Source organism: Copidosoma floridanum, unplaced genomic scaffold (genome assembly GCF_036245765.1).
Source record: "Copidosoma floridanum isolate Cflo_tuat_1 unplaced genomic scaffold, Cflo_Japanese_pri ptg000013l, whole genome shotgun sequence".
Lineage (NCBI taxonomy): Eukaryota > Metazoa > Arthropoda > Insecta > Hymenoptera > Encyrtidae > Copidosoma > Copidosoma floridanum.
In genome coordinates, this window is record NW_028321890.1 from 1,218,366 (window position 1) to 1,243,362 (window position 24,997).

The following is a 24,997-nucleotide window of genomic DNA, read 5'->3' on the forward strand; positions in this document are numbered from 1 at the left end:
TTTGACTGTTGACAGTCAGGACAGGCCTGGCACCAGGCTTTGATATGGCGGTGCATCATGGGCCAGACATATCTTTGCCTTAATAGCTGGTCAGTGACCTTGGGACCAGGGTGCGCAGGTGCGTGAAAGAGGTCGAAAATACGTTTTCGAAGTGTTTTGGGCACGTAGGGGCGGATAATGTTGCCGGTCAGGTCGCAGTGAAGGCGACTATGGTTGTGACCTAGCTCGATGCTCTTGAGGTTAAGCGAGTGATCGGAGGATTCGAGAAGCTCCTTGAGCTCTGGATCATGCTGCTGATGCTGTATGAGTTCGGGCATTTCGATATCGAGAGGTAGCCGAATCATATCAACGCGCGAGAGAGCATCCGCGGCGACATTATCAGTCCCAGGGAGGTGTTCAAAAGATGTTGTAAATTGCGATATAAAGCAGAGTTGACGCCGTTGACGCGGCGAGGCTTTGTCGAGTTTCTGAGTGAACGCGTAGATCAAGGGTTTATGGTCAGTGACCACCTTGAAACTACGACCTTCAAGGAAGTATTTAAAGTGCTTTATAGACTCGTAAACAGCAGTGAGCTCCCGGTCATAAGCGCTGTAATTGCGCTGAGACGCGGAGAACTTCTGCGAGTAGAAAGCGTGAGGCCTCCAGACATCACCAATGAGCTGCTCGAGAGCCGCGCCCATAGCAAAATCCGAGGCATCAGTGACTAGACGAGTGGGAGCATCCGGAGAAGGATGAATGAGATGACACGCATTGACTAGGTCGTTCTTAGTCTGGTCGAAAGCTTGAATGGCTTCTGAGGACCAGTCGATGACTCTGGTGTCATTTTTCTTCGAGTCATTAGTGTAGGTGTAAAGAGGAGCTTGAACAGAGGCTGCGTTAGGCAGGCTGCGGCGGTAAAAATTGACCAGACCCAAGAATCTGCGGAGCTGGACAACTGTATTAGGCCGGGGGTAGTCAATGATCGTCTGAACCTTCTCAAGAGAAGGTTTCGAACCATTCTGGTCGATGAGCTGACCGAGGAAGACTATCTCTGATTTGCCAAACTCACACTTAGAGAGGTTTAGCCGTAAGCCAAATTGTTTGAGTCGCTCGAGGATGACACGAATGTGTTTCTCATGCTCTGCAGGAGAGGACGAGAAAACGAGTATGTCATCTAGATAAGCGAAAGCGAAATCTAGGTCACCCAGGGCTCGGTTAATGTATCTCTGAAAAGATTGAGAGGCATTCCGAAGACCGAAGGGCATGAAGACGTACTCGTACAACCCAAAGGGCGTCGTGACGGCGGTCTTCAAGACGTCAGTGGGGGCCACCGGGATTTGGTAATAAGCCCTGTACAAGTCCAACTTGGAGAAGATTTTCTTACCCTGAAGCAGCATAGAGTAGTCGTGCAGGTAAGGAATAGGGTATTTGTCAGGGACTGTGCAGGAATTTAAGCGGCGGTAGTCGCCACAGATCCGCCATGACCCATCCTTTTTCTTGACCATGTGGATGGGACTGGCCCAGGGACTCTTCGAGGCTCTGCAAGTGCCCTGTTTGACAAGTTTTTCGAATTCGTCTCGAGCGATCTTAAATTTCTCTGGATCGAGACGCCTAGTTCGTTCCGTAACTGGTGGACCGTTAGTTTCGATATAGTGAAAAACATCCTTCGCCGTCAGAGGAACAGCAGGCTTTTCACCAGTGACTTCAGGAAAGTCCGCCAAAATTTTGGAGAAGTCAGACTCAGCGCTTAAGACGCTGATTTTGGGAGAATTGGAAAGTCTAAGACTCCCGACAGAAAAGGTGTTAGAGTAGGGGTCGATGAGCCTACGTTTTTGCAGGTCAACCAGAAGACCAAAAAAGTGCAAGAAATCAGCCCCCAAAATAGGGCTGGCAACGTCTGCACGATGGAATCTCCAGGGAAATCGACGTTTGAGGCGGAGATCTAAAAGAAGATTCTCTGGGCCGTAAGTTTTAATAATGGAGTCATTCGCTGAATAAAGCTTGAAGTTAGTAGGCTTTGAGTTACTGTCGAGTTTAGGGAGCAAGGAAATCTCAGCTCCAGAGTCAACGAGGAAACTAAGTCCCGAAATAACATCGCGAATGTGGAGGCGTTTAGTCTCGGAAGCATCTCCGCTCGCAGCCTCCAGGCGAGGAAGAGGATTTAGTTTTCCGAGGGGGTGGAGCGCCAGGAGCAATCGCCACGGCAGCGAAAGGCTTTACTGCCAAACTTGGCATGAAGATAGCAAAGTCTATCGCCCTGGGCCCCACCGCCGTCCTTGTCGCAGTTGCGGTTCTGCGACTTGGACCGTCCACGTCGGTTCGATTGACTCCTGGAACGCTTGTCCTTTTTCTTCCAAGTGTCAACCTTGGCCGAGATACGGGCGATCTCAGTCTTGAGCTCATTAAAGCAGGTTAGGATGGGATCAGAACCGACCGAGCTGACTTGAGGGGAATCTGCAGTCATAGATGCCATATATTTATCGGCTGCTTCCGCCAGTTGAGTCAGGTCGGTAATAGCAGAGATTGAGAGAGCGGCGCGACAGTTAGCAGACAACTGTTCCAAGAAGATGGTCTTGAGGACGTCCTCCCCGCAGCCCGCGCCGAGGGAGCGCATGCGACTCAATACTAGCGAGGGCTTACCCTCCAAGGAGAACTGGCTGCGCAAAAGCTGGCGGAGGCGATCAGCCGCCGAGCCACTGAAGGTGGATAGCAAACGGGCCTTGACCTGTTCGTACAGGTCACTGGGTCGCGGGTTTGCATCTAGGAGGTCGATCACTAAATTCATAGCGTCCGCGTCGAGTTTCTCCGCTATATAGTCTGCTTTGGTTGCGGAAACAGTTATTCCAGCGTTACGTAGGGTTATTTCGCACTGAGAAAACCAGACTCTGGGATCACTGCGTAGGAAGTTGGGGATCTTGGGAGCCCTATAAGCCGACACCTGAGGAGTGCGAGCGTTGGCTAGAGAGTTAGTAAGCTGCTCGTTCTGTTGAGTGGCCAGAGCCAAAGCGGCGGTAAGCTCCTGCAACCGCTCCTCAGTTGCCATCGCAGAGGTTCAAAAAATTCACTGGTCCGAAAAAAAAAATTTATTGATTTTTCTTACAAAATACGCAAAGCTGATAACCAGTAAAAAAGAATTTTTGAGATCCACTAATCAGCAAATATTAACGATCAATGAATTTTTTGAATGTTAATAATGACGTATAAATAATTAAAATTAATAATAATAAGTCTCTTAGTTGTTAACACGCAGTGACAAAAAACGCCAAGTTGCAAAAAAAAAGATTTTTGATAAAACGAAGAAATAGATTCTAATAAAAAGTTCACAGTTAACGCTAAGAGTAGTAACGCGCACAAAGGTAAACAAGCGTTTCTGCGAATTACACTGCTTACGCGGTATGGCTTGTCAACAGAGGTTAGGCACCGGTAGTAACTGAGGCACAAAGGCTTTATTTATACTGGTCTTACGCGACCTTCAATAAATACCTCGATGATGCGACGACCTGGAGCGAGTGTGCCGACGACGATGATGATGAAGATGATGCGAAGCCGGTGCGCTCGATGAAGGCGGCGACGGCGCGTGCAGGTGTAGCGCGCAAAGTGTCGATGCAGAAAATGGCGGCGGCGCGCTGACACGTGCGCGGATTACGGGCGAGCAGACACGCTCGCGAAGGGCAGTGCAGGTACGCTGAACAGGTGCACGCGGAGGCGGCCGTTAAGCCAAAAGGCACGACGACGACGCTGAGGCAGGAGGCGGCGCGCTGACAGGGCACGCTGACAAGGCGCTGTAAGCTGGGACAAAGGCAAGGCGGCGTCGTTGACTCGGCTCGGAAGACTGCGTACTCTCCTCCCGAAGTAGTCGGGGTCACCAATATGGGTTAGTGCAGGCTCCAGGCGATGGCAGACCCACGGCTGCCAGCGGTTCAAGGTTGGGAAGGAGAGACTGATTGAGTAGGCCTGTGTAAGAGTAAGAAGAGTCTTTATTAGAGGTGCCTACAAACAAACGCTCAAGAGCCTGGTCAGGCTAGCAATGCTCGACTGCGCGTGTCGAGAGAGCAACGAGGCAAGTGTGGAGACGCGGGCGGCAGGAGGGGAATTTCCCCCACTCCTGCATACATACAGCCGAGGAGCCCCACACACCATCGCTGGAGGTGACATCAGTCGGCGGAACGACGTACCAATCCGACCAACTGACCCTCGTGCCACCGATCAATCTAGACGACGAAAGCAGGAGATCAAGCCCCAGCAGCAGCGTTGGGTTAGGCGGATTCAATATCGAAACTTCCCGAACAGAAATTGAGTTCAGGCACTGAACAGGTCCTGGACAGGTGCCTGAGCTGCCTGCGCAGGACCTGCTCAGGCATTAATGGAATTTTATCCAACGATGTGCATAGGACCTGCTCAGGCGCCTGCACAGGGAGCCTTAGCTCAGGCAACCTGGACAAATATAATCTAGTCCTGAACTAACTTTTACACAATTAAATAGTACGGTTATGTTACGTAAAAAAATGTTTTTCAACAGAGAAGTTGATTTTAGTAAAGTTTTATGGGATACAGGTAAGCTAGAAATGTGATATTCCAATATTTTTAAAAGTTTATCCATGTGGCTATTTGCAATGGAACACTCTCTTTTCCATTTCCGAAGTTGTACATTCAAATCACGAACTTCATCAATATTGACACTTGTTTGTTTTTTTTTCTTACACTGTCATTAGTTGTTTTTAATTCTTCAAAAATTTCTAGCTGAATATCGCTCTAAATTTCTTGCTTATCAAAGTGTAGAGCTGAGTTTTCACTAATATTATCTGTAAGTTTAGCTTTTTTTTCATTATTTCCATTAAATCTGTATGGTTTTCTTTTTTTCGAAATTATTCTTTTACGAATAATTTACATTCTATATTTATTTCGCGTCTTTCGTCGAGAACAATGGTTTTGCTCTATTTTACTTTATTGAAAAAAAGGTTAAGACTATATATACATATACTGTAGTAGCAGACAGTTGATTTTTTTTTTTTTTTTTCTTACACTGTCATTAGTTGTGTTTAATTCTTCAGAAATTTCTTGCTGAATATCGCTCTAAATTTCTTGCTTATCTAACTGTAGAGCTGAGTTTTCACTAATATTATCTGTAAGTTTAGCTTTTTTTTCATTATTTCCATTAAATCTGTATGGTTTTCTTTTTTCCGAAATTTTTCTTTTAAGAATAATTCACATTCTATATTTGTTTCGCGTCTTTCGTCGAAAATAATGATTTTGCTCCAATTTAGATTAATTGAGAAAAGGGTTAAGACTATAGTGTAGTAGCAGACAGTTGATGTCAGTTCAGGCAAGAGCACCGGACCTGTTCAGGAACTGTGCACAGCCTGACCTCACATATGCATAAAATGCCTATCTTGCCTGCGCAGGACCTGCACAGGCAGTCAGGCAAGCTACGGCACATTTCTATTCGGGTTTTTCCCTAGACCGCACAGTAGTAAAGGGGCATTGCCAAAGACGCGCGAAAATTAAAAATTGTAATAATAACTCAAGTGCCTATCACCCAATGACCTGGGGCGCTTACTGGCAACTCTGTTAAATAAATAATTATTAATAAATAACTTAAGCGCCTATCACTCAATGACTTGGGGCGCTTAGTGGCCACTCTGTTAAATAAATAATTATTAAAATAACACAAGCGCCAATCACTTCATGACCTGGGGCGCTTACTGGCAACTCTGTTAAATAAATAATTATTAATAACACAAGCGCCTATTACCCAATAACCCGGGACGCTTACTGGCAACTTTGTTAAATAAATAATTATCAATAACACAAGCGCCTATCACCTAATGAACCGGGGTACTTACTGGCTACTATTGAATAATAAATTATCAAGGAATTACAAGAGCGCCATTTAAAAAGATCTTTGTCGTACTAGATAGGCAATTAAAATTGTGAAATGTTTACTGTTATCGATCAACTTTTTATTATTTAATAGTGTTGCAAATAAGTGTCCTGGATCATCAGGAAAAAGGTGCTTGACATATTTATTAGTAATTATTTATTTACTAGATTTGCAATTAGCACACCAGGTTATACAGTGATAGGTGCTTGTGTTATTAATAAGTATTTTTCTAACAGAGTGGCCAGTCAGCGCCCCGGATCATTGGGTGGAAGGTACTTGTGTTATTATTAGTTATTTATTTAACAGAGTTGCCAGTAAGCGCCCCGGGTCATGCGGTGGTTAGCGCTTGTGTTATTTTAATAATTATTTATTTAACAGAGAGGCTAGTAAGCTCCCCAAGCCACTGAGTGATAGGCGCTTGTGTTATTTATTAATAACTAGCAGCCCCCCGTCTCGGCTTCGCCCGAGACTTACTAAATAAAACACCGTAGTGTGTTGACATGTAATGTGAAACATTTTTAGTTGGAAAATTTTACACATATTCCCGATACATCTCAGAACAAAAATCTTCTTATTAAAAACATATTTTTTCGGAATCCATATAGTTTATTTGGTCAAATAATAAGGTGTAAAAATTCAAAAAAATAATTATGCTTAAAAGTACCGTGCGTTCTTTATGCCATAAAATAATCGATGGCTATAAGAAGTTGTTGATTTACAGTTTCTTCTGTGTAATTCACGAAAAGGGCTATTTTTTAAAGCTGTTAAAATTTTAAACCCCCAAAAAATTTATATTAAAAAAAAATTTTTTTTTTCATATCTCACAATTTTATTACCAGAGCAACAAAGTCCTGGACCTTAAACCCAACATTTTTATTGCCACAAAAATAGAAATACATTTTCTACTCATTTAAAAATCTGAAGTAGGATCTTTAAAGATTTCAGAGATTGCTGTGAGGGTACAATGAAAAGCTGATCTCTCACGTAATGGACTCTTAAGCTGTCGATTTTGACGTTGCTGTTTCAATCTCGATAAATTTTCTGCGTCAGTTTCTTGACGCCTCAAATTGTATTCATTAGATACATTTGAAGTTTTTTTTCGTATATACCCTTTTGCGACTATTGGCATGCTTACGACTTTTACGACCCCTAAAGGCTATTTTCAGTCAACTTTGTTAATTTTAATACATTTGTTGGCAAGGTAGTTCGACGTCCGATGGCCCTAAAAAAGACCGGTGAGCTTCTTAAGTTAACTCTTTCTTGACTGCAGTTAACAGCAATTGTGACTGCCTGGATACCTCAGGGTGATTTTCTCTGGCTTACTGTTGAAGACCCAGACTGATTAGGAGAAAAATTACAAAGTCCGAAGCTTTGGGGCTAGTTGTAGTGCTCTTTCCCAACGTCTCCCGGTATAACGTCGAAGACGTTGGTGTCTAAAGCTCCTTTTTTATTTGCATATTCAGTTGTTTTGGTGATCTTAGATGGGGAAATTGGTTAGTGATACTTGTCCAGTGGAGGCTGTCCCGTTGGCTCAAGTTTTTTTTCCTTTATAGCTGTTATAGGTTTGCCCAGCACAGACCTTGGAGAGGATCAGTGATTCCTGGTTAAATGCTTAGAGTCAAGAGGTTAATATAGAGTCGTCGGTCACCAGGTTTTCCAGCGTTGCGAAGAACAACTCCATTGATTGAACAACTCAAATTGATAGTTAAGTAGGGAACGTAAATACTTATAATGGCCCTAAAAAGCGCCAGTGGTGAAACTTCCAGGCTATTCTTTATTATTATTCCTGATGATGAAGAGCTGGCTACGGGTTGCTTGATTCTTACCCTGGGAGTCTCGATGTACGGAGACTGTGATGGAGGGAGGTACGCCGCTAACCAAAGAATATCTCGTCTCGGGTCGTCCCCCGGATAACCAACTGCTCATCTTTAGACGGGAACATGTGGGTAAGCGCGTTGGGGACGCGACGACCAAGAAGGTAGCCGTTGTGGCTTTCCGTGCCCCTCAGAGCTGTTTTCCCTTGCTTACATTTGTAGCCACAAATTTTCTAACTATACCAGGTGGGATGGTGGGACTGCCACACAACTCTGAAGAGTTGGTGCAGATTGGGCTCTGGCTAGATATGTCTCCTGGTATTCTGGCAGACGGCATCGGTTGGAATTAATTTTTTTTTCTTGATCGCACTCGTCGAGATTCAGGGTGAAGGGACACTTAGGTCCCTTCCCCTTAGAGAAGAGTGTTGTCCGTAACCGGGATACCCAGCTGCAGGACTATCATCAGCATTCTCTGTACAGCTTGTTGAGCTGCCGAAGCTCGACTGTACAACTATCGATACGCTCCGGCCTATTATAACCACACTTATTTAATTATGTTGCAGGTAGCTTCGATTTTATGTCGACGCCACCTAGCGGATTTTACTGAACTGAAGTGAAAAGCTGGCGTATTTTTGCAAAACTTTGAGCTCATTTATTGCTATTGTTATTAAATTTTTTAAGATAAAAACTGTACTAAAACCATCTAGGAAGTATCATGAATCAGTGTGCAAAATTTCAGCAAAATCGGTTCAGTAGTTTTCGCGGTTAGCGATTACAACGGTTTTAGCGCTTCTGCTTTATATATTAGTAAGATTATTTATTAAACAGAGTTGCCAGTAAGCGCCCCAGGTCATGAGGTGATGGGCGCTTGTGTTATTAATGATTATTTTTTTAACAGAGTGTTCAGTAAACGCTCCAAGTCACTGAGTGATAGGCGCTTGTGTTATTTATTAATAATTATTTATTTAACAGAGTTGCCAGTAATCGCCCCAGGTCATTGGGTGATAGGCGCTTGTGTTATTAATAATTATTTCTTTAACAGAGAGTCCAGTAAACGCTTCAAGTCACTGAGTGATAGGTGCTTGAGTTATTAAAAATTATTTATTTAACAGAGTGGACAGTTAGCGCCCTGGGTTATTGGGTGATAGGCACTTGTGTTATTAATATTACAATTTTGAATTTCTGCGTGTCTTTGGCAATGCCCCTTCACTGACGTGCTGTCTGCTGGACGGAACATTCTCCCTAGATCGTATACATAGTTATACGATCTAGGGAGAAAGTTCCGATATTGAATCTGCCTAACCCAACGTTGCCCGGCAGATATCAATGCTTGAGAGAAAGAAAGACAAAACATTCAAGGAAGCCCAACCGGTCACGCTACAACGACGTGGCGAATCGGAGCTCCTTCGGCTCTCGTCTCTCGATCGGTGAATACCTAAAGACAATATTGACTAATTCATAACAGTGTTTCACCCAACTAGTGTATATATGTGTGAGAGAGGCTATAGGGCCAAGAGCCATATATTGTAAAAAGCTGTGAATAAATATCGTAAATGTTCGTTAGTGGTCTTTACTGCCTCTAACCTTTACCCAAGCAACAATACCTACCACAGTGGTGACTCCGATCGTGTTCTAGACTTTTCTATCAGCTCGATCGTTTGTCTTTTGTGTAAAGTCACCGACAAACGGTCATACCTCCAGTGACCATAACGAGTTGCTAGTGAAATTTCGGGATACGCGCAATAACACAAAACGAAGCGTGCAATAACACCATCTTTACCCTTTGAGGGCAAACGATTCCGTCAAATCAGCGAAACACGTAACGCGAAATCTGCAGTGGAGCAGGCAGCCAGCATCATGAATGTTGACAACCACCCTCCAAGAACGCAGGAGGAATTCTTGCAGGCGATGGCCCACTTGCAACAACAAATGCAGCGCATTAAGCAAGATCAAGCGGCAGCTCGGGGACCTGGTTTGGAACATGTGGCTGCGGTAAGCAAAATATCTTTGCTGCCCTTTTTTAAGGAAAACCCCGCATTCTGGTTCGCCAAGATTGAGGCAGCTTTCGACATCAATCGAATAACCAGCGACTCAACCAAGTTCAAATACATCGTCCTCAAGCTAGACTCTGCCGCGGAACCATTTGTCAGTGACCTAATAACAAATCCCCCGGAACACGACAAATACGCTGCAATAAAAAGTAGGATGCTCAGTATGCTGGCCGAAACAAGTGAGTCGAAAATGAAAAAGTTTCTTTGAGGCGCGCACATAACAGATCAGCGTCCTACCCATCTGCTGCAAAACATAAGATCCCTGGCCGAGGGCCAGTGTAACGATTCAATTTTGCGTACACTTTTCCTTGACTACCTGCCAGAGCAAGTACGAACGCACCTAGTCATTAGTGAAACGACGGATCTCAACAAACTTGCACAACAAGCGGATAAAATCACCGACATTATAGGCCCCACAAGGAGAGATATTTACGCGGTAGAGGACGAACATTTACGCACACACACAAGCATCAGCTCAGGCACCAACGTAAACACGGAGCTGAAAGACCTCAAAGAGTTGGTAAGACAACTATCAAAACAAGCCGAGCAGCTTTGCAGGTCGCAGGAACAAAACAAAAGCCGGGCGCGTTCACGCTCACGAACGAGGGGCGAGTAACAAGAAAAAGAAGAAAGCAACGACACAGATCGTGGCCTTTGCTTCTTTCATAAGAAATTTGGAGACAAGGCATATAGATGTAACTCACCGTGCGCGATGAAAAACTCGCTGTCGGAAAACTAACCTCGCTGTGCTCGACAGAGGCAGCAAGCAACAGCCAAGTTGAACGCCGCCTCCTAATGACTGACGGACTTTCTGGTCGCAAAGTGCTAGTCGACACCGGCTCAACAGTATCTATGATATCAAAAGATTTTTATAAAGAACATTTGAGGCCCACGCCCACCAACTTATATGCGGCGAACTCTAATATCATACATACATATGGGCACCGGCTCATAACTTTAAACCTTGGACTGCGGCGCGTTTTTAAATGGCTCTTCCTCATAGCTGACGTTGACCAAATAATAGTGGAAGCTGACTTCCTGTCGCATTACGGTTTGCTGCCTGACCTAAGGAATAGACGCCTGCTTGATCCACTCACAAACCTACACTCACGAGGATGGGTATCGCCGGCGTGGCTGCATAGCATATCAACGGTGGACACTATGGTCAACGCACACAGCCCATTCGCAAGGCTCCTGGAGGAGTTCCTGGATGTAACTATTCCGGCAGTAAAACATAAGCCCGTCGCAGAAACGATGGTGGCGCATCACATCGTGACTGACGGACCGCCTGTCGCGGAGCGTCCCCGCAAGCTATCAGGTGAGAAATTGCAGGCGGCTAAGGACGCAATTAGCTACATGCTCGAGCAGGGTATAATTCGCCCCTCACGCAGTCCCTGGGCCAGTCCACTCCACCTTCAAAAAAAGAAAACAGGAGACTGGAGACCTTGTGGCGACTACCGCAAGCTGAACGCTAAGACGACGCCAGACAGGTACTCCCCACCGCTCATCCAAGATCTTTTCCCGAGACTGCGAGGCAGGTGCATATTCTCCGTGCTGGACCTGGCCAAGGCCTACTACCAAATACCTATGGCTGCGGAGGACATACAAAAAACGTCCATGACGACTCCGTTCGGCCTATACGAATTTCTGGTAATGCCTTTTGGTTTGAAGAGTGCAACACAAACCTTCCAACGATTGATCGATGGCGTCTTTCGGGACCTGGAGTACGTTTTCTGCTACATCGATGACATACTCATATTTTCAGAGATCCCGGAGCAGCATGAGAAACACCTCAGAACGGTCTTCGAGTGACTCCGGCAGTACGGTTTGACCATAAACGCGGGCAAATGCGTCCTGGGAAGCCGGAAGGTAACTTTCCTCAGTTACGAGATTTCATCGGAGGGCAACAGGCCCACATCTGAGCATGTGCAGGCAATACTAAAATATCCACGCCCCGCCACGATTCAGTAGCTGAGAAGATTCCTTGGCATGGTTAACTATTATAGGACATGCCTTTCTGGCGCGGCGCATCTCCAGGCCCCATTGAATGCCTACCTCAAGGGGGCGCGCGAAAACGACAAAAGAGTGGTCCAGTGGAACCAGACGGTGGCTGACGCATTCGCTAGACTGAGGGACCTGATTGCTGACACGACCCGGCTCACTTACCCATCGGCCACCGCACCCACGGCTCTCATCACGGACGCCTCTGACACGGCTATGGGAGCCACACTCGAGCAGCAACTGGAAACCTGTCGGATTTTTTTCCAGAAAACTGAGTCCAGCAGAAGCAAACAACTGCACATATGACAAAGAACTCCTGGCCATCTACTCAGCTATAAGGCATTTTCAACATCACTTAGTGTCGACAGTTTGTAGTTAAAACTGACCACAAACCTTTAACCTATGCCTTTGCACAGAAACTGGAAAAGGCATCACCGAGGCGATTAAGACATCTCGATTTCATCGCGCAATTCACAACAGAAATAATTTACGTAAAAGGCGAAGAAAACACAGTGGCAGATGCCCTCTCGCGCATAAGCGCAATCGACATGCCTACAATACTAAGTGCCCAAACCATCAGTGAAGCTCAAGATGAAGACGATACACTTGAAGAGGCCAGGCAGAACTGCTCCTTAAATTTACAGAGACTCACAATCGAAGGAAAGAATCTGCTCTGCGACGTCAGCAACAACATTGTGAGGCCATACTTACCTCCAAGGCTCAGACGTGTGGCTTTTAACTCGGTCCATGGCTTGTCTCACCTCAGCATCCGGTCCACGACAGAGAACCTCAAAGAAAAGTACGTCTGGCTCGGAATAAAAAAAGACGCTGTAACTTGGGCGAAGCAGTGTGTACCATGCCAACGGGCGAAAATCCAGCGACACAACCGGCTTATTCCCCAACACCTAGAGGTCCCCGGCACGCGTTTTGCCCACATTCACCTGGACCTAATAATTCTGCCGCCTGATGACGGTCACAGATATTGCATAACAATAATCGATCGATTTAGTCGCTGGCCTGTGGCGGTGCCACTCAGAGAGACGACAGCTGAAACAATAGCCCACAGTCTCTTCACGCACTGGATCAGCCACTACGGGAGCCCACTCACTATCACGACGGACCAGGGCCCACAATTTGAGTCGCGCCTTTTCACGGCACTGGCCAAATTCATCGGCGCGGACAGGGTCCACACATCACCCTACCATCCAGCATCAAACGGCCTAGTCGAGAAGTGGCACCGCACTCTCAAGGCGGCTCTGATGTGTAAGCCTGATGTTCCCTGGACGCTCTTGCTTTCATCCGTGCTGTTAGGACTACGTACAGCCTATAAAGAAGACCTAAAGGCTTCACCAGCTGAGATGCTGTACGGAGAGACGCTACGCATACCGGGCGAATTTTTTGTGCACCAGACGGAAGATGCTGATTCCAGCGGGTTCATCGAGCGGCATAGAAGCATGATAAGAGGTATCAGGCCGATGCCCACAGCGCACCACTCCAAAACACACCCGTTCCGGAACAAGGGCATGGATGTGTGTATGCACGTCTTCGTGCGATGTGATCGTGTTAAGGCGCCCCTGGAATCCCCATACCAGGGTCCCTACAAGATTACTAAACGCATCAATGACAGGTTGTACCAGGTTGACATTGATAGAAAGGCAGCGAACATTGCTGTGGAGCGCCTAAAGCCTGCACATCTGGCCGTCGAGAATGAGCAACCACCTCAGCATAATCTCCCGCAGCAGGACCCGCAAGCCCACCGGAACCGGAAGGAGCAACTCCAGACGCCCGCACCACCGATCGATCGGCCCCAACGCCGTGGCTCAGTTGTATTTGCCACCCCGACAAATGCTTTGGGGAAAGGAGTGGATGCGGCGGCGCGACCGTTGCCCACCATCGCTGGAGGTGACATCAGTTGGCGAAACGACGTACCAATCCGACCAACTGACCCTCGTGCCACCGATCAATCCAGACGACGAAAGCAGGAGATCAAGCCCCGGCAGATATCCATACTTGAGAGAAAGAAAGACAAAACATTCAAGAAAGCCCAACCGGTCACGCTACAACGACGTGGCGAATCGGAGCTCTCTCGGCTCTCGTCTCTCGACCGGTGAACACCTAAAGACAATATTGACTAATTCATAACAGTGTTTCATCCAACTAGTGTATATGTGTGTGAGAGAGGCTACAGTGCCAAGAGCCATATATTGTAAAAAGCTGTGAATAAATATCGTAAATGTTCGTCAGTGGTCTTTACTGCCTCTAACCTTTACCCAAGCAACAATACCTACCACAACGCGTGGAAGGGGTATACCGAATGTGCGCCTACGAGGAGAGGAGTGGAAATGTCGGCTATATAGCTGTATATAATATATCTGAACGCACAGCCAAAGCAAGCGACGATACGAGTTTTTCTTTTTTGAGAGTCTTTTAACTCTGCAACGCAAGTACATGCTATGTACGTAAATTTTATTCAATTTAATCGTGGAACTAAATGCCCATTAATTATATACACAGACTATTGATTTCAATACATTATTTTTTAACTCTCCCGTACTCTTAAAATTCCCAAATCCATTTATGTTTTCAAAAAATTAACCACTAATTTATTAATTTCACACATCCTAACTGCTGTAAACTGTAGGACAAGCTCCGGAGGACATCCATGAACATATGTGACTTCGAAAGTTACCTTCCGTCCTTCGGATAGCTAAGATGGTTAAGGCTTATGTCCCTTTGAAAATTGTTTTGCACTTAAGGGTTCAAATCCACTTCATAGTAGATATTTTTTTTCTTTTTTTTTTCATTCAATGTATCATTTTATCTTCATTTCTTTTATTTGTGTTCCGTTAAAAATATATATTTATATATATATAGTCAACATTTTTTTTCGGATACATCAAAACAAATCAAATTGATATTGTTACTTTAATACAAGGCAATTCTATAATTTTGTAATTTTAAAATAATTTTTAAGGATTTTAAAATAATTTGTGTATTCTAAAACTCCTGAGAAATTGTGAACATCCTATTTACGACAAAAAAAAGCCGCCCGTTTACTGCTATTTACTTAATGTTAAAATTTTAATCAGTAAATAAATTTGATAAACACAATATAAAATAGTTTTGTAAATGTTTTAAAATTGTTTGCAAATCTTTAATAAGGTGTGCTACTTTTATTTATTTTTAGACAGCCAGAAGAACAATAATGAATGAGTCAGTTCGACGAATAAGTAATAGAATTTATTCGGCAAGATTCTGAGACTAAACATTTTTTATAATACCGCAGTATTTTGTTAAAAACAAAAAAAAATGAATTACCTTCAAGGTTAATGATTGTAATAAACATATTTTTAGGCTGTAGATTATAAAGAAAGTTTAACCATTAATATTGAATGCAGGAAAAGCATCGTAATAATTTTAACAATGATACCATCGGGTGAGTGCAAGAAAGAGTCCTTTTACAGTAAAAGTCAAGAAAGAGCCTTTTTAAATTTTCGGGCAGAATAAAGTCCTGTTAAACTAAAAGAAAAAGCCTTTTTCATACAGAGGTACACTCGCACTTAGATCTCGGCGTCGATTGGTATAATTAAGCCCAACGAAACGTCACTCAAGATTATTCTTTGACATTTTGAGTTCTTATTTGCTCCTCACCCAGCTCTCGGTTGGTCTCGTACCCCTGTACAAATCCACACATTTATTCTATACTGGAGAGCAAATCGAGGAGTTCAACAAAAAGATATCAATGCCTTTTTAAATAATTTGTTTACTTCTATTTTAAGGTAGTAATGTATATATTTTTATGCATCAATTATATATATATATATATATATATATATATATATATATATATATATATATATATATATATATATACACATAAATGTAGTACCAACTTAAAATCGGAGAAATAAAAATTAAAAGCTCTTTCTTATATTCAGTTTGAAAAGGCTCTTTACGCCTATTACTCTGAAAAGACTCTTTATTATGTTAACGTGATAAATTATTTAGAATCAGGAATTGTGAGAACTAAAAAAGTTTTTTAACTACAAATTTCTATATTACTAAAAACTGAATCTGGGTCTATTTCTGCTAGCAAAAACTTCGATTAAGTTACGGGGGATGTTGTGATATTTCATTGTTTTAAGAAATTTCAGAAAAAATTTGTATAGGTATGTTTCAGTATCATAAAAAACATATTAAAATTTCAAAGAGCCTAGATACACCATTTTTGAGAAATAAAATCGCAAAGTTGGCCACTTATACACATGCTTTTAAATGGACTTGTCGAAAAATGCACGTTTTTACTTATAACTTTTGAAATTTTTTTAAAAATCTTTTAAAATATTAATATGTTAGGGTTTATTATAGTTGAAATGAGTATACTAAAATTGGGGAAGCCTAGCCTCACCGTTTTTAAAATATAACAGTTTAGAATCCAGTTACAACGCTACTAGAATACCTAAATAGTGGTACAGTCCGAGACGAAAGTTAGGTTAATTTGTTGTTTTAACGTTTGTGTTTACTTTCCTGGGCATGTTTCTGTTTTATATACCTAATTTTTAAATTATTTACATGTTTTGTTAAGAATAATCAGAACAAAGACATTTCTAAAACACGAAAATATAATTTTGAAATTGACTGTACCACGACAACCCCCTCAAAATAGTATCAACATATAGATTTGTAGTGCAAAATCTTTGAAAAATCTACAGTTTTCTGAAAAATCGACCAATTATTTATTCTAGTTTTCCATTTTATTCTTAAAATCGTGAACTATTCAAACTATTATTGTTTACTGTATTTAGTGCATACTTATTTATGATAAATTAATTCAGCTATGATTCTCAAAAATTAATATGTAGAGCTATGAAAAAGGCATTTTAAAGATTTTAACGTTAAGCTACTCGTTGTGAAAGTTCCGCGAACTTTTTAATAAAAGCAACCTATGTCACGTGGTTGAAGATACCGACAATGCGGTTGTTACTATAACTACAAAAAAAAAAAAATTAGCTGCCTTGCGCTAGGTGGCAAGAGGTGTTTTTTGATGGTTTATCTTATCAACTACAAACAATCGAATAAATTTATGCGAATTATTGTGTGTTGCATACGATGTAAAATTAATTGATCGATTGCGATAGTTAAAAGAGCAATTTCAATTGTGAAATTTTAATATTTTGTAAAGTTATTCATCTATAAAAATATATATAGTGCCACCTTCCAAACAGAGGAAAAAATTTTTTTGTTAACTGTATATGATTTACGCACTGTCAAAAATTTTGGTAACTATTTCTGAAAAATTACAATAACAATTGATTATAGGTAAAAACATTTATTGTTTACACAGAATACAAATTTTTTTTTTTAAACCATACTCTGAGTTACAAGTGGTTGAAACTAGTATGTATTGAATAAAAAAAGCTTCGTTCAGTCTCTGTAAGATTCTTTCATCTAAAATACGCACTATTTATAAAGACTAAAAAATCTACTTTCATGTTTGTACATATATATGTAGTACGAATTTTGTCAACGCAAACAACCACAAGGTATTGATAAGGAATGTAAATATAAGCTCAAAAATATAATATATGTACGTAGTTAAATATTCTCGTATAATTGGATGTAAGTTGAACTTTACTGGTAATGATAATATTTGATATAATCGTAGTAAAAGTATAAGTTTTCTTCTGCCTTCGGCTCTTTTTTGTCGTAAATAGGATGTTCACAATTTCTTAGGAGTTTTAGAATACACGAATTATGTTAAAATCGTTAAAAGTTATTTTAGTATTATAAAATTATAGAATTGCCTTGTATTAAACTAACAATATCAATTTGATTTGTTTTGATGTATCCGAAAAAAAATGTTGACTACGTATATATAAATATATATTTTTAACGAAACATAAATAAAAGAAATGGAAACAAAATAATAAATTGAATAAAAAAAAAATCTACCATGAAGTGGATTTGAACCCTTGTGCAAAACAATCTTCTAAGGGGCATAAGCCTTATCCATCTTAGCTATCCGAAGGACGGAAGGTAACTATTTCGAAGTCACATATGTTCATGGATATCCTCCGGAGCTTGTCCTACAGTTTACAGCAGTTAGGATGTGTGAAATTAATAAATTAGTGGTTAATTTTTTGAAAACATAAATGGATTTGGGAATTTTAAGAGTACGGGAGAGTTAAAAAATAATGTATTGAAATCAATAGTCTATGTATATAATTAATGAGCATTTAGTTCCACGATTTAATTAAATAAGTCTTACGTACATAGTATGTACTCGGTTGCAGAGTCGAAAGACTCTCAAAAAAGAAAAACTCGTATCGTCGCTTGCTTTTGCTGTGCGTTCAGATATATTATATACAGCTATATAGCCGACATTTCCACTTCTCTCCTCGTAGGCGCACATTCGGTATACCCTTTCCACGCGTCTCCAAAATGTGCACCTACATGGACATTTCCACGCGAATCCACTCTTCTCATACCCCTACTGACTACCGTGCTTCGCAAATAAAAAAAAAAAATGTGCACCTGGTTCGGCTGCTTGGCCGCGGTGAGGCGCTCGAACCACTGGAAAAAAGTGGGCACACTCCGTAGCATGGCAGTCAGCAATCTCCCTACTAATCTCTGTTACAGCCCACTACATTGAAAGAGAAGTCCGATAACGTGACCACTACAACTCACTCGATCACGTAATCGGATATCTCTCACTTTAGTGGGCTGTAATAGGAGAGAGTCTGCAGACTGCCAGATTTCATGTAGTCTTACCCTCAGGCCGCGGTCACATGGAGAGCGTAACGCGTACCGCGTGACCATTTGAGCCAATCAGAGTGAGAGAGAGGTAAAATACGCGTACCTCTCTCTCACTTTCATGAGCTTAAATGGTTACGTAGTACGCGTTACGCTCTCCATGTGCCCGCGGCCTCACGTCGTGGCTCTTCGACGTAACTTAAGCGCGTAAGTATTTGAATGCAGCGTACAGCACGTGGACAGTAAATGCATTTGTGTTCAGCAGTGTTTGCAATGTAGTTAAAATATTAAAAGTAATTTACCAGTACCTTAAAGGGTAGTAGACAATCGGAACCTGACAGTTCTCCTGAGATGGCTGGTCAAGTAGATTGCGTGTTAAGCCGGTAATATATTATAATAAATGAAAAGCTCAATTGAATATTTAGCGAAACTTGCTTTATTGGTTTACAAATAATATAACGATAATTTAAATAATCAGACGGACGTTTAAAATACAACTCGCTTTAGCTAATACCGGCTACTTGCTTGTTGGTCAGTGGTTACTCCAGCAAAGAGAAGGACCAGCTTGCAGTGCACGGTTCTATTTAAACTCTAAATCGGATCGATGTACAGGGATGGAACCTGTAGTGAGTCAAGGAATGGAAGCAAATTTTATGAACATATTCTTGGAAAAGAGGAGTAGCTGCAGGTCTAGGCTAGATGTTGAATTTGGCGGGGATAAAATTAGGAAGCAGGAATTGCTGGTGAGCATGCGACCGATGGGTGTGGCCGCTAAGTAACAAACACCATATGGTTTTCGTTACTGACTGTGGGTAGACGTCACTAGACGTGACACGCCCCCTCCCCCCTAAGTTTTTACTCGCTGGGAAAGTTTGTGTCTGGTAAAATCAGCTCGCATTTTACAGATAAATGTTTTACCCAATTTGAATATAGCTATGGTTACATTCGCATTAAATGTTGTCTTTACATATTAGTATTACATATTACAATGTGAGTTAATAGCTAACACTTATCTTATTTTCTAATGATACAGTAAGTGATGCATTCATGAAGTGCGGTATTCTGGGTATATTATTTTATTATTATTATTTTTTTTGAACTGATTAACATTTAAGCAATAGATTTGGTTATCTATCGTAAAAGGGCTTAATTTCTATTGTCAGTACAATTTCTTGACAATATTCTTACAGTAGATTACGATGGTATTAGGTTAATGGCGTAAAGCAGAAGTGATAATGACATTTAGATGGGATAGCGGGAAAAAAGAAAGGTAGTTATCACTGGATGTTGAAGTTAAATTTGTTCAAAGTGGACTCACAGCAACGGTAAACATCACTATCTCTGTTTCGGTGGTGTATTGGATTGGGGCACTCCAGCAGGCATCTTATAATGGTATCGTCTTTATTACCTTGAAAATGATTCATACTGATAACATTGGGTAAACGATCTCCAGATCGGTAAACCCTCGCTACATTGCTAGCATTCCGCTTAGTTGGGGCAGTTGGCGAGGCTGTTCCTCCCACCAAAGTTGCCCTTTTCCAATAATCCGACGTAGGTGATTTCCAGAGTGCTGGCAGCTGCTACCTGTCGTCAGCACAGCTCATACGCGTCGTTTCGGGAATTACTCAAAAACGCGTTGATCTCCCGATGCAATAATTGGCTGTTAAGCCCTTGTTCCATTGCCTTGTTTAGCGCAAAGCTTCGCCTGGTGTCTTGGATTATTTTGCTGAAATACTCCTGCTCCCACAGGAGTTCGTTGACCACGAAATTAATCTTGTTTCTAAATGCCTTCATCGGCAGTTTTTTTTCTTCGCGGTCGTGTCACCCCAAATCGTAATTGAAGGCCCAAAAGAGCTCCTGGCCCTTGTATTTTTCTGTTGATGCTTTCTTGGTGTTGGTCCTTGCGGGCGCCGAGTTCTTACTCCTGCTCACTTTCCTAGTTCCGATCCTTTTTCACTCGTAACCCGAAGCGGTTGTTCGTATAAAAATCCAGAATGCTAACATCATTCGCACTACCGTCGCGCAGATCTCGGGTGTCAGGGTTCCTTCTGTCAGGATCGCAATTGGGGCCATCTTGACGAATAACAGATATTGGAGTTGAGGAATAAAAGGTATCATAAGTTTAAGAGTCTCAAAAAATAATGAGCAAAATTTGTTGTACTCGCGTTTAAATACCGTTTGGGATTCCTTTGATTAAATGTTGAACAAAAGAAACGGGCGTGTCAAGTTTTGATTTCTTTATATCAATTGGAGCTGTGAAAAGACGATCTTGACTTCAGGAAAATTTGGGACCAATGGCTTGGCTGCTGGAAAATTTTATTAGACGACGAGGGTATAGGGTGTGCGTTTCGGCCACTGCTATTTTCTTGGAATTTTTTTTTGTGAATTTTCGGATCTTGGGTGGCCATTACAGTAGAAGGTGTTGATGTTATCGTCAAACATTAGATTATCTTTTACATTCTTATCTTAGGCTGTCCAGACATTACATTGTCTAAGGAATTCTCCAGCTTTCTCTTTAGGGTGCCGTCAACGTTTGGAAGATTTTCACTATCTTCAAAACATATTTTGCCAACTAAAAAAAAGATTTCGTTTAATTTTTCTTATCATGCAAAATTTTGTAAGTATAAAAAATTTCATAAATTTATATCACTTACCAATTCTATCGTACGCCTCGTACATTTTCTTCAACATCGCGATATTCCTAGCTTTAGACGGTAGACATTCCACCACAGTCTGTATAGCTATAGGACTACGCACTAGATATAAGGGGGTACAACGCGACAGCGTGCACACCCGCCAGGTAAATGGTGGAAAGCTCCTGCAATACTCCTATTAATTTGTTAACTGAGTATGCAAGCAGCTTGTCGTTAAACCACTTGTCGGGGTACGCTTTACGCGCATCTTCCGACACGATAGTCGCGTATCGCGCACAAGAACGCACTACCGGAACAACGCTGCGATATTATGTGATTCGGCTGAGAGTGTCGGATAAGGACTGATTTTCTTTTACAATTTCTTCTTTTTCCCTACCTATTTGTATATTTTCCCTCCCTCCTTTTTGCCAAAACTTTGGCCAACGTATAATAAATGTAAAAGGTGTGCTCACTCACATAGGTACACTTTAGTCATAGTCTGGAAAATTTTTCAGTTACAGTATGATACACTTCCGCAGTGGTTACTTACTCTTCTTCATATTTCGAAAAAGATTAAAGTTATTGCAGCTGAGGGACAATTGCTCACATTCACTGTCGTCACTTATTTTTCCCTACAGCCATTTGCAGATATTTTTCCGGTGACTAAACAAGAGCTTCTTTCGGGCTTGAGCATGTTTTACCCACAGCATTTTATATAATAAAATCAGGGTATACTAGCTCTTCTTATGAATCACATATTGCCAAAAATTTGAGTGGGGAGGGTTGCACCGCATAAAAAAATTTTGAGAGAGGAGAGTGCAACAGCTATACAAGTTATCAAACGCGAGGGTTTCACTTTTCTATAGACTCGTTAGTCTTTCATACAACTTAGATAACGCCTGACATAGATAATTTTCGCAGTCCCTGCAAAATTTTATCGGTAAAGTGATTTTTAATTTAAAAATTGACTGTGTCGTAACGGAACTAAAAAATGGCTCGTGTTAAATCAAGACAAACGCGTTTTTCATCGCATGATACCTCTTAACATTCATCAGATTTTATTAATTCTATAGAAAATCAAAAAGCGAATGAAAGTGCTATAATATCCACGGCAAAGGTGTTACTACATTCGTTTCCACTCAACAAGACGGGTACAAAAAAAATCGTCGTGGAACTTCACTATAATGTAAATCGTCAGTGTTTCGAGCCTTTGTTGCAGCTTATTTCCAAGTGTTAGTTTACAGGAGGTGTAGTTATGAATTCACATGTATGGAGCGAGTTGAAAGATTATTTTGCTTCTATAAATAATTACTTTACTGATTAAAATATCTATTAAATGGAACGCATCTCAGTCAAAAATTATTAGCTATTATTTTAACTATAAATTATAGCTGTACTAGCAGCCCCCCCGTCTCGGCTTCGCCCGAGACTTACTAAATAAAACACCGTAGTGTGTTGACATGTAATGTGAAACATTTTTAGTTAGAAAATTTTACACATACTCCCGATACATCTCAGAACAAAAATCTTCTTATTAAAAAATATTTTTTCGGAATCCATATAGTTTATTTGGTCAAATAATAAGGTGTGAAAATTCAAAAAAATAATTATGCTGAAAATTTATGCCATAAAATAATCGATGGCTATAAGAAGTTGTTGATTTAGTTTCTTCTGTGTAATTCACGAAAAGGGCTATTTTTTAAAGCTGTTAAGATTTTAAACCCCCAAAAAATTTATATTAAAAAAAAATTGTTTTTTCTCATATCTCACTATTTTATTACCAGAGCAACAAAGTTCTGGACCTTAAACCCAACATTTTTATTGCCACAAAAACAGAAATACATTTTCTACTTATTTAAAAATCTGAAGTAGGATCTTTAAAGATTTCAGAGATTGCTGTAAGGGTACAATGGAAAGCTGATCTCTCACGTAATGGACTCTTAAGTTGTCGATTTTGACGCTGCTGTTTCAATCTCGATAAATTTTCTGCGTCAGTTTCTTGACGCCTCAAATTGTATTCATTAGATACATTTGAAGTTTTCTTTCCAATATACCCTTTTGCGACTATTGGCATGCTTACGATTTTTATGACCCCTAAAGGCTATTTTCAGTCAACTTTGTTAATTTTAATACATTTGTTGGCAAGGTAGTTCGACGTCCGATGGCCCTAAAAAAGACCGGTGAGCTTCTTAAGTTAACTCTTTCTTGACTGCAGTTAACAGAAATTGTGACCTGGATACCTCAGGGTGAGCTTCTCTGGCTTACTGTTAAAGACCCAGACTGATTGGGAGAAAAATTACAAAGTCCGAAGCTTTGGGGCTAGTTGTAGTGCTCTTTCCCAACGTCTCCCGGTATAACGTCGAAGACGTTGGTGTCTAAAGCACCTTTTTTATTTTCAGATTCAGTTGTTTTGGTGATCTTAGATGGGGAGATTGGTTAGTGATACTTGTCCAGTGGAGGCTGTCCCGTTGGCTCAAGTTTTTTTTTTTCTTTATAGCTGTTATAGGTTTGCCCAGCGCAGACCTTGGAGAGGATCAGTGATTCCTGGTTGAATGCTTAGAGTCGAGAGGGTAATATAGAGTCGTCGGTCACCGGGTTTTCCAGCCTTGCGAAGAACAACTCCGCAGGTGACGTCTGCCAGTGAATAGCTGACTTGGTTTAATAGTGCCCGTCTTTAGTTAATATAGTCTTTTAGTCGACGAATCGCTTCCAGAAATGGTAATAAAAATGTATTTGTTGGCAAGGTAGTTTACACTTAGGTGGCCCCTAAAAAGAACCGATGAAATTGATGGTTAAGTAGGGAACGTAAATACTTATAATGGCCCTAAAAAGCGCCAGTGGTGAAACTTCCAGGCTATTCTTCATTATTATTCCTGATGATGAAGAGCTGGCTACGGGTTGCTTGATTCTTACCCTGGGAGTCTCGATGTACAGAGACTGTGATGGAGGGAGATACGCCGCTGACCAAAGAATATCTCGTCTCGGGTCGTTCCCCGGATAACCAAAACCAACTGCTCAATTGCTCATCTTTAGACGGGAACATGTGGGTAAGCGCGTTGGGGACGCGTCGACCAAGAAGAAAGCCGTTGTGGTTCCCGTGACCCTCAGAGCTGTTTTTCCTTGCTTACATTTGTAGCCACAAATTCTCTAACTACAACAGGTGGGATGGTGGGACTGCCACACAACTCTGAAGAGTTGGTGCAGATTGTACTCTGGCTAAATGTGTCTCCTGGTATTCTGGCAGAGACGGTATCGGTTGGAAGTAATTTATTATTCTTTGATCACACTCGTCGAGATTCAGGGTGAAGGAACACTTAGATTCCTTCCCCCTTGGAGAAGAGTGTCGTCCGTAACCGGGATACCCAGCTGCAGGACTATCACCAGCATCCTCTGAACAGCTTGATGAGCTGCCGAAACTCGACTGTACAGCTATCGATACGCTCCGGCCTATTATAACCACACTTATTTAATTATGTTGCAGGTAGCTTCGATTTTATGTCGACGCCACCTAGCGGATTTTACTGAACTAAAGTGAAAAGCTGGCGTATTTTTGCAAAACTTTGAGCTCATTTATTGCTATTGTTATTAAATTTTTTAAGATAAAAACTATACCAAAACCATCTAGGAAGTATCATGAATCAGTGTGCAAAATTTCAGCAAAATCGGTTCAGTAGTTTTCGCGGTTAGCGATTACAACGGTTTTAGCGACTTTGCTTTATATATTAGTAAGATTTACAGCTATAATCAGCTACAATAATAGCTATAATTGACTACAACGTAGCTATAATCATTTACAATTAACAACTATAAAAAGTAGCTGTTTACAGCTATAAATTTCTAGCGAATTTTAATTAACAGAATTTATTCAATAATCTTTTTTTTTGT